The sequence below is a fragment of the Ursus americanus genome, chromosome 5, assembly GCF_024610735.1.
Source record: "Ursus americanus isolate L20-20 chromosome 5, mUrsAme1.1.p, whole genome shotgun sequence".
Classification (NCBI taxonomy): domain Eukaryota; kingdom Metazoa; phylum Chordata; class Mammalia; order Carnivora; family Ursidae; genus Ursus; species Ursus americanus.
Genome location: NC_142131.1, coordinates 56200956 through 56214251, shown reverse-complemented (window position 1 = coordinate 56214251; position 13296 = coordinate 56200956). Strand labels below are relative to the sequence as shown.

General features: G+C 49.9%; 1 long non-coding RNA gene across 1 annotated transcript in view; it reads left to right on the top strand.

Annotated features, from left to right (window-relative positions):
• The window catches only part of LOC148110118 (uncharacterized), a 209885-nt gene that overhangs the window by 24683 nt on the left and 171906 nt on the right, over positions 1–13296 (top strand). The window contains exon 2 of the long non-coding RNA XR_015724560.1: positions 2024–2150. This is a non-coding gene — a long non-coding RNA (uncharacterized LOC148110118). The remainder of the gene's footprint in view (positions 1–2023; positions 2151–13296) is intronic.

Here is a 13296-nt window from a genome sequence, read left to right as displayed (position 1 = left end):
CTACCCAGAGAAGCTTACCTCCAAAGCCAGTAGAGGCCTTCTCATGAAGCATCTGGAAGTCAAAGAACCAAGCAACCCTTCTTCTCCCAGGAAGGGGTTGTTGACTTAAGCCTACTGGGACGTATGCCTCATTATATCACAGGTACAAGCAACCAGTTCCGAAAGGAGTATGGATTCTCAGCCATGGCAGGCCCTTCTATCCCTACTTTCCCAGCACACACACATACACACTTCTCCTTCCATCTCACCCTCATGCTTTCTAGATCAGGAAATTCTCCAGCAGCCTCGAGACCCATTACATTGAACTTAGGGATCAGCCTTTGAATTCCTCAGGTTTGCCAGAGATCCAGGGTGCCCCTGGAGGAATATAAACGTACTGGCTCTGGCTGAGGAACGTAGTGCCACTCTTTCCTTTGGTTGGTTACTGGGGCTGCTCGCTGAGCCATCACACCCTTTTTGATGCAGACTGAGAACTGTCCACCTTCAGCCCTTCCACCAGGTGGGCTCTGGAAGCACCAGCCCAGCCAGGAACAGCGTAGAGCCACTTTGCAGTGGCTTAATCAAACTCGCACTCCTGCAGGCCTCTGCGTTCAGCCCCCACAGAGTGAAAAGAGGACATAAAGTATGAGAAAGGCACAGTCACTTCACAGAAATTACCCAAAGCCAGCATGAAGTTGTACATGGGCAGAAACTGAGATTTAGTATGCATTTTTAAAGGCTGGTGTTATTACGTGCTGAACGGGCGTGGGCCGCACCCAAATGAGCAATGGGAAGCCTCACCGGGGATGGTCCGCGCCCTCCCAGCTGCCGTTTGTTCCTGAATGAGGCTTTAGAATCATCACCTTTGCAATTCTCATTGAATGCTTTTATTCCCCTGACACAAGGAGTTTACTTTGCCTTTGAGAAAAAAAAAAATGAGCCAGAAAAGTTACACAGAATGTCGTCGGTCATGTAGCATTGTAGCCACAGAGACCAGACACCTGGGTTCCAAATTTCTAGAAACACTGCCTCATCCAGTCCCCGTTCTGTGAGTTGGGTGCTGTAATTCCCGCATTATACAGCTAAGGAAGCACTCTCTTGAGTGGGATGAGACTGAATACAGTATCTAATAGAGCAGGCATGGGATGAAAACTACAGTTGAACTTTGCACACCTGGGTGACTAAGAAAATTTGTGAATAAGGGCATTCAGAAAGCTTAACGGTATTGGTGAAGGTGTTCCGCATGCCACGCCCAGACTGACTTTCTTCCTCTCATCCCCCCAAGGAGAGTAGCTTGTTGACATTTGCAGGGTCATTGTCCCAAAAGGCAGCTTGCCCAGGCCCATGACGCGGCCAGAAATCACAAGACCAAGCTGAAAAGACACAAAGAACTTTCCTCTCTGACCCCAGGTGTCTCTGGCTTGAATAAGAGATAGCATTTTAGTGACACTACAGTGCAATTTCAAAAAATAGACTGGCATCATCCCTTTGAGACTACCACCTTGGGTCCATCTTAGGAACGGACAGGAAGTAGAATCTTGCCAAGCCTCACCCCCTCCTACTCCCATCTTCTGCAGCTCTGCCAGGGGGGTGGCTAGGTGGGTAACTGATGTTGCAAATGGGTCAGGGGCCTGCCTTGATATACGAGGAGAAGAACATACAGTTACCCTTGAACAACATGGGTTTGAACTGCATGGGTCTACTTAGATGCAGTTTTTTTATGGTACAGTACTGTAAGTGTGTTTTCTCTCATGTTCTTAATAATATTTTCTTTTCTCCACCTCTGTTTATCACAAGAATACAATAAATAATATATCCAACGTAGGAAATATATGTTGATCGATTGTTTATGTTATCCGTAAGGTTTCCAGTCAACAGAAGGCTATCAGTAGTTAAGTTTGGGGGGAGTCAGAAGTTAACATAGGGATTTTCGACTGTGGGAGGGTTGGTGCCCCTGACCTACCATGTTGTTCCAGGGTCGTCTGTGGTTTTCTTCTTTCCCAGGCTCTATCCTGAAGTTTTTCCCGTTTCATTTCTGCCGCAGGGACACCTTGCCAGACAGAGTCCTGTCTGCTAGACCTCGGCCATCGTTGCTGCCTCTCTCCCAAACTTCAGTCCTGGGGATACTCATCGTGGCTTCTGAACCCGCAGAACCTTGAAGGGGCTTGCTGGTGAGTGTGCGGGCGACTCTCTGCATAACTTGTCAGTACCTGGTGTCAGTCAGTGTCTTCTGCCTACCAGGTAAGAGAGTCCTCTTTTAACGGACTTCTTGATACAATATTTTTTAATTGGCTTTTAAAAGTAAGTGCATTTATTACTTTGATTAAGAGAGAAATTATACAAAAGAAGAAAATCATGGGGCCTCTTATGAGAGTATAGGTTAGTTTCCCCTCTGTAGATCAAATGATTGCATTTCTAAAACTATTTCTGTTGAATCAGTCATTTTCCAGTTTTTATTCTTTGATGTGATTGATTCTGCCCTGCGTATTCCCCGAAAAAGTCTCAGTCTAACTAAAATGTTTCCCAGCAGGAGCCTCAAATACATATGGTCTGATCCATGCTTCCACTTTCTCAATTTTTAAAATCTCTTTTTTTACATCTTTCTTGGTATTTACCACTAATGTCTAATTTGGTTATTATTACTATTCCTTAGATCATGAAATCCCTATTTATTTCTTTATTTTTAATTAAGGCATAATTGGCATACAACATTGTGTTAGTTGCAGGTGGACAACATAATTATTCACAATTTGTCTGTATTGTGAAATGATCACTACAGTAAGTTTAGTGAACGTCTGTCACTGTACGTGGTTAACAATTTGGGGTGTGTGTGCGTGATGAAAACTTTTAAGATTCACTCTCTTAGCAGCTTTCAAACGGACAGTATGTTGTGGTTAACGGTAGTCACCGTGCTGTACATTCCGTCGCCGTGACGCATTTATTTTATAACTGGAAGTTCACGCCTGTTGACTGTCTTCACCTATTCGGCCCCCGTCCACCCTCACCGCCAGCAACTGCCCATCTGTTCTCTGTATGACTTCACTTTTTGTTTTTTAGATTCTCTATAGAAGTGGAATCATATGGTATTTGTCTTTCTCTGTCTGACTTGTTTCCCTTAGCATAATGCTGTTTAGGTCCATCCGTGTTGCTGCAAATGGCAAGGTTTCATTCCGTTTTTAGGGATGAATGATATTCCCGTGTGTGTGTGTGTGTGTGTGTGTGTGTGTGTGCGCGCGCTCACACGTGTGTGTCTACACCACATCATCTCTATCCGTTTATCCATTGGTGAATACCTAGGTTGTTTCCATATTATGGCTATTACAAATAATGCCACAGTGAATACAGGGTTACATGTGTCTTTTCATACTAGTGTTTTTATTTTCTTCAGATAATTACCCAGAGTTAGAATTGCTGGATCATAAGGTAGCTCTATTTTTAATATTTTGAGGAACCTCCATACTGTTTTCCATAGTGGCTGCGCCAGTGTACGTTCCCACCACAGTACACGAGGAGAAATTCCATTTCTCCACATCCTCACCAACACTTGTTATTTCTTACCTTTTTGCCAGTAGCCATTCTGGCAGGTGTAAAGTGCTACCTTATTGTGGTTTGCTTTGCGTTTCCCTGATGGTTAGTGATGGTGAGCATCTTTTCGCGTGTGTGATGGCCGTCTGGATGTCTTCTTTGGAAAACTGTCTAGTCAGATTCTCTGCCCATTATTTCATTGGATTGTTGTTTTGCTGTTGAGTTGTATGGGTTCTTTATATATTTTGGGTATTAACCGTTATGAAATCTATGATCTGCAAATATTTTCTCCCATTCCATAGGTTGCCTTTTGTTGTCGATGGTTACCTTTCCTTTGCAGGAGCTTTTTAGTGTGGTGGAGTCCTACGTGTTTACTTTTTTCTTTTGTTGCCTTTGCTTTTGGTGCCAACTCCCAAAAGTCATCCCTAAGATTGCTGTCAAGGACCTTATCACCTGTGTGTTTGTTTGTTTGTTTGTTTTGGAGTTTTGTGGTCATAGGTCTTCCATTCAAATCTTTAATTCATTTTCAGTTAATTTGTGTGTGTGGCATAAAATAGTGGCCCACTTTCATTCTTTGGCATGTGGCTGTCCAGCTTTCCCAGCAGCATTTATCTAAAAGACTGTCCTTTCCCCATTGTATATTCTTGATTCCTTTGCCATAAATTTATTGACCGTATATGTATGAGTTTACTTCTGGACTCTCTGTTCTATTCCATTGATCGATGTGTCTGTTTTTATGTTAGTACCAGACTGTCTTCATTACTACAGCTTTGTAATAGAGTTTGAAGTCAGGGAGCGTGATACTTCCAGCTTTGCTCCTCTTTCCCAGGCTATTCAGAGTCTTTTGTGGTTTCATACAAATTTTATGATCTTTTTCTCTTCCTATGAAAAATGCCATTGGAGTTTTTAAAAAATATTTTATTTAATTTGAGAGAGAGTGAGAGAGTGAGCACGAACAGGGGATTAGAAGGAGAGGAAGAAGCAAACTCCCCATGGAGCAGGGAACCTGACGTGGGACTTGATCACAGGACCCTCGATCCCAGGACCCCAGGATCATGACCTGAGCCGAAGGCAGACACTTAACTGACTGAGCCACCCAGGCATCCCAGCCATTGGAATTTTGATAGGGATTTCCTTGAATCTGTAGATTGCTTTGAGTGGTATGGACATTATAACAATATTAATTCTTCTAATCCAAGAGCATGGATTTTATCTTTTCATTTTATCTTTCCCCCGATTTGTGTCTCCTTCCGTTTCTTTCATCAGTGTCTTATAATTTGCCGTATACAGGTCTTTCACCTCCTTGGTTAAACATATTCCTCTGTGTTTTATTCTTTTTGATCCAATTTTAAATGGGATTGTGCTCTTAATTTCTCTTTCTGAGAGTTCATTATTGATGTATGGGAACACAACAGGCTTCTGTATATTGATTTTGCATCCTGCAACTTTACTGAATTCATTTATCAGTTCTAAGAGTTTTTTGGCAGGTCTTAAAGGTTTTCTATGTACATATATTAACATGTCATCTGCAGCAGTGACAGTTTTACTTCTTTCTTTTCTTTCTTTCTTTCTTTCTTTCTTTCTTTCTTTCTTTCTTTATTTATTTATTTATTTATTTTTGGCATTTTTGTTCCTTTTTCTTGCCCAGTGCTGCGGCTAGGACTTCCCGTCCTGTGTGGAATAAAAGTGGTGAGAGTCAGCACCTTGATCTCATTCCTGATCTTAGAGGAAAAGCTTTCAACCTTTCACTATTCAGTATGATGTTAGCTGTGGGCTTGTTGTATATGGCCTTTATTATGTCGAAGTATGTTTTCTTCATGTCACTTGATTGAGAGCTTTTATCATCATTGGATGTTGAATTTTGTTAAATGCCTTTTCTGCATCCACTGAGATGATCGTACGGCTTTTCTCGTCTGTTTTGGTACTATGGTGTGTGTGGAATACCTCTTACGTGCCAGCCGTCATGCTAGCTAGGCGACCGTCACCAGACAGCCGTGGCTCCTGCCTTTCACATCTTCTAGTTGGATGTACAAGTTTATGAGCCCTAAATCCTTTCCTTCTCCCTGCCTGGAGAAAGCCACCTTTTGCAGTGTTTGTGGCGTATGCCAGCCTCTCCTGCACATGGAGGACAGAGCAGGGGTCTGGGCCATACCCCCAGTCCTAGCTGTCCAGAGCATGCTATGTAAATGTGGATGGCATTGGTGGGAGTGTCCCTGCTTCACTCTTCAGAGGCTCCTACTGTGTATGACAGTCATTCTCAGGGCCACGCGACAGCTATTCCCCCTTCCAGGCACCTGCTCTCCTGCTGACTTGCTGGGTCATGATCTAGTGCACCAGATGCCAGAACTTTCCATTTCTTCACATCGGGGACAAATCACATAGCGTTACGTAAGACAGACACCAGCACCGCTCCCTCGGTGTCCCCTCCCCTTGGCAAGAGGAAATGACGAGTGTATGCTGCCCAGCAGGTGCCGTGTCTTAGGTGGTTACTTTTCTAAGCCCTCCGCTAACCTGTAGGATAAGCAGTACCAACAAAGGAGTGGAAACTGCCAGAACTTGAGCTGACTTGCTCAAGACTGCACAGGATGTGATCTCGGGTCTTGCTGCATCCATCACAAGTGCTTTTCCCGCTACACCTTTATGGAGCAAAATGAGGGGCTCTGTTTGAAAAACCAGGGGACAGTTTGCTGCAATGAATAAACCTAGATTCTTTGTCGTCTTACCAAAAGCTGTGGCGTTCCCCTGCGGAGCTGCAGTCTTTCCTCTCACAACCTAAAGAAAAACCGAATATCTGCTGGTGGAAGAGAAGTGACAAGAAGGAGCTCGGGGGAGCTTTACCAGGGGACGTTCAGTCACCCATGAACCAGCGAACCATGGCAGATGCTTCGCTTCTCAACAACATGATAATCCACCTGGGGGCAGCATCCTGCCTGCCGTGCAAATGAGATTCCAGAAGGATGGGCAGAGTGCAGGGTAAAATGGGGACTTGTTCCCAGAGGATGTCATGAGCTGACCGCGGGGTGCCGTCGAGGTCCCACCACATTCTCGCAGGTTGCAGTCACGGCAGCTGATGGGTGGCACGCAGCAGCTCTGGGCAGGACTCTGGGCTGGGCCTACGTTCCCAGCTGTGAACCTGGCAGCACCCCCGGGTTGTGAGGTGGTGGTCAGGGGGATGAGCCTCGTGCAGCAGGAGAGGTGCCGAGGTAGGGTCACTCCCACTCACGCTTCTGCAAGGGTGAAGAGGAGCGCCCGGCCCCCAGCGCTTACAGCTGCCGTGGCCTGCATGACACAGGGCGCGATGCCTGACCGTAAGTGACTCGTTCATTCAGCGGACCCCTGTGGGCCAGTGAGAAGACGAGGGTAGTAAGGCACAGCCCTTCATCTGGAGCACCTCTCTTGGGAGCATCATTCCACACATTTTGCTAAAGAGGGAAAATCCTCCCAGAAGGCTTATTAACTTGCTCGAGGTTGCGGGGTTGCGGCGGATGCAGGATTGGGAGACTGGAGTATCTGACCAGGAAACCTGTATTTTTCTATGATACAACAGACGCTGCAGTAACCGAAATGGTTCGTTAAATGAATCTCAGATTACCCTCCCCTGTCTCTAGGCACTCACTGGAGTCTGACAAAGTGCTTTGCTAGGAGGCCAGTGGCTTGTTCATGAGCTCCATCAGGTCAGTTGGCTGACCGGCCTCGGAAGAGCCAGGCTGTTGCAGAAACTTCCTGAGAACCTGCTCGCATTGCAGAGGGAGGGACTGTGAGTCCTGGTGGAACAGCCCACGGTTAGATACGCTCTGGGGCAGATACGGAGATTCACCAGCGGACCCTTCAAGGAAGGACTTGCGGTCCAGCTGAGGAACTGCTGGCAGCCATGTCTCCTGCTCTCGGCTCCTTCAGGATCACTCAGCTCAACAGCAGAGTGCCGTCTCCCCCGGGCTACCCCCTTCCCAGACAGCCCACGTGCGGCGGTGCCAGGCCTGGCCATGTGGGCCCCACACGGAGTGGGTGATGATTCGGGCGCCCAGACTCCCCACCAGGTTGGCCGAGGCTTTGTGGAGCTTACATCATAATGGACTCCTCCCGCCGTTCACTGCTGCTTCCTCCCTTTCCTCTCACAGGTGTTGACCCCAATAAATACCTAGCGCTCCCGTCCGTCTCCGCATCTGCTCTCAGAGACACCAGCCTGCAACGGTACCGAAGGCCTTCAGGGGCACACAAGTGTGAGCAGCGGGCCGGTGGAGAGAGATACAGAGGACAGCAGCACCCTCGCCGCGAAGATGCTCATGGTCAGGCATGAGGGGGGGAGTGTGGGTGGCTCGGCTCCGACTCCCGTCTGCAGAAGATGAGCTCAGGGAAGAATCCTCCTCCCTCTGCCCAAGAGCGAGCACAGGGAGGCTGTCCTCGGTGTTCAGGCTGCTGGTGAATCACACAGGACGAGAGCCACACGAGGAGACCTTCCGGCCCCGGACACTGGCTTCTTCCCATCTGGTCTGCCAGTTACTTTGCTCATAGCCTTCTCTTCATATTCACGGACGGCATCCTGGCCCGAGCTACTGGCATCTTTGCTGGCCTTTTCCATCAGCTCCGTCTCTGACCCCCGTTTCCAGTCATTCTCCACACCACATCCACAGTCAACTCAAAATGCAAGGCAGATCACTGTATCCACTGATTAAAGCTTTCTAGTAGCTTCTTACTGCTTTTAGAATAAAAGCCATACCATGAATATGGTCTAGGGTGTTCTCCGGGGTCTGGCCCTGCCTCGGACCTCAGCAAATAGTTTTTTGAATGTCTGCCACACGCCAAGCAATGTATTATATGCTGAAGATACAGCAGTGAACAAAACAAAGTCTTTCCTCCAGTGAGCCTCCACCACAGTGCCGAGAGACGACGACAAGTGAGCAGATAACAAATATGTCAGGTCATAGAGTGCCATGGAGGGAAAAAGGGAGGTTCCAGGGGTGGATGTGAGGGCGTGGGGGAGCAGGGAAAAGGAAGAGACTGAGTGTCCACAATAAATTGACATTTCAGCAGAGGTGTAAATGGCTTTCAGAGAGGAAGCCACGCAGATATCTGGTGTGGGGAGTGCGGGCAGGAAGGAAGGAGTGAGTGCAGAGGCCCTGCGGTGGGGGTGTGCTCAGCATGTTTCAGGAAAGCAAGATGGCTGCGGGAGCAGAGTGGGTGAGAAGGAATGGAGGAAAAGTCAGGAGCGCGTAGGGTCTCATGGGTAGTTACACACTGTGTACTGCACAAGTGTTACCTACATTACATCACGGTCTGAATGAGATGGGAGCTCTGAGAAGGTCTGTGCAGAGCAGTGCCGTACTGACTTCTGTTTCTGGAGGGGAAGCTCGAGACCTGGTACGCATCCTCCTACGGTGCTGGACCGGGATGGCCACAGTGGAGGTGGGAAGAGGTGGCTCGAGTCCAGTCCTGTGAAGCTGCCTAGACTTGCTGGTGGTTGGCCCTAGGTTATGAGAGAGGGTCAGGGATGGCCCGAAGATTTGGGACTGGGGCAGCGTAAGAATGGCTTTCCTCCTTACTGAGATGGGGAAGACAGTGCCGTGGGCACGTGTGGTAGGGAAATCCAGAGCTCCTCTTGGACCTGTTGGGTTCACTGTTGCACCTCTTACCATTACCCCTCAGTCATTGTGCTGCTACACCAGGTGTCCATCAGTTTCTAGCACTTGACTGGAGGGCCCTGTGCTTGTGGCGCCTTGGGCCAGCTTCTCCCCGGTGTACATGGATGGTGGCAGCAGCCAGCTGACAGAAAGACAGGGCTCTGACCCTCAGACAGTTTCTTCCTTCAGGTCTCCCTGGGACTGTCACTTTGTGTCTCTGTGCTGAAAGTAGCTCCCATGTCCTTCCGATCCCATAAGCTGTGCTTTCGCTGGGTACCATTTATCACCCTCTGTGACCTTTTTGTTTGTTTGTTTATGTGCTTCTTTGCTAGGCTGTTAACTGCACAAGAGTCAGGACCATGGCTGTCTTGCTCCTGAGCCTGGCACATGGTGCTTGATCAATAAACATTTGTCAAATTAATTCAATCGGAAGGAATGATGATGGCCCTATACTGCTGGGGCTCGAAGCCTGGGAGAGATGTCACCAAATACTAGTCACATATGAGAAAGAGTGAGCACGGACAGGGCCAAAGGAAGCTGGGCTGGCCGAGGGGCAGAGACAGGGTGTAGCAGGAAGGGAGAACGGGGACGCTGGAGCAGGCACAGCGCCGCCAGGCGGCAGAAGGAGGGAGTGGTGGAAGGCCAGGCCCAGGTGCCGCAGGGCCAGGCTCCCGGGAGGAGGCTGAGGACAGCAGGGCAGGCTGGCTGGCCCTTTCCCTTCCATCCAGCATGCAGAGGAAGGGTGCGCAGCACTCCAGCAGGACTGGGAACACCAAGAATGCAACTACCAGCATCGGCCGCCAGAAAGCCTTTCCAAAAGCTCCTTCCCCAGGAGGCGAGGGAGGCACCGCAGCCATAAATCAGCATTAACCGCGACTGTCACGCAGAGGGTAGTTCCCCAGTGCGTCCTTTCAGACACCGCAGGAAAGAAACACCACTGGGCTGAGCCTCCAGGGCCAGCCAGTTCACTGTGTGTTCTCACCCACCCCCTGCTTGGCCCCTGCAACTGCACTCAGAGCTTCTCTGCTGGAACGTTCTGTTCTTGGAGACCCTTGCCTTGAGCACAGTTGGAAAGTAGTGCTCCTGCCAAGGTCAAGGCCTTAAGCAGAAGCAGCTGCTGGAGGATGCTGAAGCGCTCTCTGCTTCAAGCCCACCCACCCCACCTATGCCCACCTCCCCATAGCCATGGGTAAAGGTTTCTCTGAGGTGGGGCCGCATCACTAGCGGAAGGACTCGGTGTCAGCCAGGCACAGGGAGAGGGTGTCTGCGGTAGGACGGGACAGCCAGGGCAGCAATGCCATCAGGAATAAAGGCCGTCTGGCATATTTCCTGGGAACTCTTGGCACTGGTTGCACTTAGCAGCAGCTTTCAGAGCAAGTTTGGTCGAGCCCATGGAGTCTTCTGCTTTGGGGTATTTTTCTTGGCTTCCTGAAGGCTAGACAGTACGGTCTCTCCTCTCAATGACTCTGGCTGGGTTCTGTGCCAGGGTTAAGCCGGCTGCGCTGAAGGACAGGGCCCTGCTGTATCAGCACTGTGTCTGAACAAAGGGGACATGCTCAATTGGAAGAAATGCCTGCCCCCACCCCCCACCCCCGATTTCTGGGCACCCCCGAGTCAGCCCCAGGCACTTCAAGGGTGATGGTGGCATAGGTACAAGTGTGGGAAAATTGGAAAGGCTTGGCTGTGGGTCATTCCTCTCCTCCTGTTTGGCCCTCCTCCAGACCTTGTGGGAGAGCCTCTCCCAGGGTTGTCCTCCCTGTGAGAAGGCCACTGCTACCTGAATTCCCACCTGGGTTACCATCCAGAGGCTGCAGCCAAGGTCACAGTTTGGTCCTCCGCTGCCCCCCAGTGGTTGTCTTGTCTCACTGCACCCTGACAGCGGAGCATGCTATTTATTTATTTTCCTTAATCCCCTCAAACATGATAGGCATTCCTACCATATGCCTAACCCTCTCCCTAGAGCTGTAAGGGACATAGCACCTTCTCTAGAAGGAGTATAGTTTCTCCACGAGGTGAAGGCATGCCAGCACGGGAACAATGAAACAAATAGAGTAACATCTGCTTTCAGGGCAAGTGATGTTGTGATTTAGAAGAAATATGTGTTTGGTCTTTGTTCGCTGCTTCTGGCATAGAGCTCATACAACCCTTGGAATTTCCTAAGTAAGGAGAGTGATCATGGTGTCTTTTGCTAGGTTAATGAGGTGACTTTTGCGATGCCCCTGAGATTAGGAGCTGGTTGCCAGGGGAACCAACCTGGGATTGGAGGTTTGGAACTCTCAGTCCCACCCCCAGGCCTCTGGGGAAAAGAGAAGGGCTGGAGGTGGAAGCAATCACCAGTGGCCATTGATTTGATCAATCAGGCCTGTGTAATGAAGCCGCCATAAAAACCAGAAAAAAAAGGACTGGGTTTGGAGAGCTTTGGGGTGGTCGACACATGGAGGTTCGGGGAGGGTCATGCTCTCCGAGAGAGCATGGGAGCTCCCGCTTTCCTCACATCTTGCCCTGTGCCTGCCTGCCCTGTGGCTGTTCCTGAGTTACCCCCTTTTAAAATAAACCAGTGCTCTAGGAAGTCACATGTTTCTGTGAGTTCTGTGGGCCACTGTAGCAAATTAATTGAACCCAAGGAGGTGGTCATTGGAACTTCCCATCAGTAGCCAGGCCCACCCTGGACCTGAGGCTGGCGTCCGAAGTCTCATAGGACTGAGCCCTTAACCTGTGGGATCCGATGCTGTCATCATGTCGTCATCATTTTGTAGAATTGTAGACTTCCCAGCTGGATTGCTTGAGCTACCGTGGACCCCCGACCCCCCCCTCCACACACACACACTGGAATTAGATCCCAGAATCCTTTTAGTCGGTGTCACAAGTGCGACTTGCTAGAACAGCCCTGGGTCACAGAAACGTGGTTTGGGAAGAGACAGGATGAAAGGCCAGGGGTGAAGACCCTGCGGTTCCTGGGGGTCTGTGTGGTCCCCTTCGCTCCGGAGCATGAGCTGTGCTGTCCTCCGTTGCTGCAGGGGAAAGTTATCAGTGGAATTCAGAGATGGAGGCAGCTCCGGGGGCGGTGAACCTCTGGACATAATAGGAAACGCAGAATAACGGGAAGCATGCTAAACCTACAGTCCTTTGGTTATTGCTCTCCGTCAAAGCTGAGGCAAAAGTAAAAGGAATCCCGGGTTGGGCCTTGATGCTCCACCAGCCTCAGACCTGGGCCTGTCTGAGCTTCGGCCACTAGCCTCCAAGCTGCCTAGAAAAGGGGAAAGTATGCAGGGGCCACAGAAAGTACTCCGAGACCCCCGGTCACCAAGAAAGCCGTCAGTGTAGCAGGGGAAAACCAAGACAGTAATGGACGCAGGGTTGCAGTGTGAGGGAGCATAGGTTTTGAATGCTGCAGCGGGGGGAGAGGGTTAGGTTGGTGTGGGACCGCAGCTCACGAGGAGACCATCACAGATGGCTGCATGTGATCCAGACGGCAGGCTCCCCCCGACGGAACACCGTGAGGTCTGTTTACCTGGCGAAGGGGGACAGTGTGTCTCCCCCTGTGAATGCGCAGTGGAACACCCCCGCTAAAGCCTCGAGAGGCTTCACATGCAAGCGTGTGGGACTGGCTTGAAGAAGACTAGGATAGTCACCTGCTGATTATGCCCATTGCTCAGCTCAGAGGACATGCTGTTCCCACGGGAACCTCATATAGCCTTTTGTTGCAAAACCTAGGGACAGTTCAGGAAGACTTACTGCTGGGGGGGAGGGGGACAGAGTGAAGGCCAGGCAGAGGTTAGGCGTCTTTCTCCTTTAAATCCCAGGGATCTCAAGACAGAGAGGCAAGATGAGCCCGCCAGCGGGTCATAGGGCGGGGTAGACTCAATGGGCTCCAGGAGGAGCAAGCATAAAGGGAGCCCTTCCGGGAGCCAGCCTGTCCCTTCCCTGGCAGTAGCTCAGCCATGGAGAGGGGGAGACGCTGACCCTCAGTAGGGCCTGCGTGTGTCCTATCTGTGCTAAGGCCTCCTGGCTTAAGCCCCACTGTGACTGTGTGTGGGAGGCATGTAAAATTGTCCCCACTACACACATGGGAAGACGGAGGCTTGAAGAGGTCAAGTGTAAGGTCGCACAGCTGGTAAATGACCAAACAGCATTTCTAGCCCCCCCTGAGATTCCGCAGCGGGCGTCCCTGCTC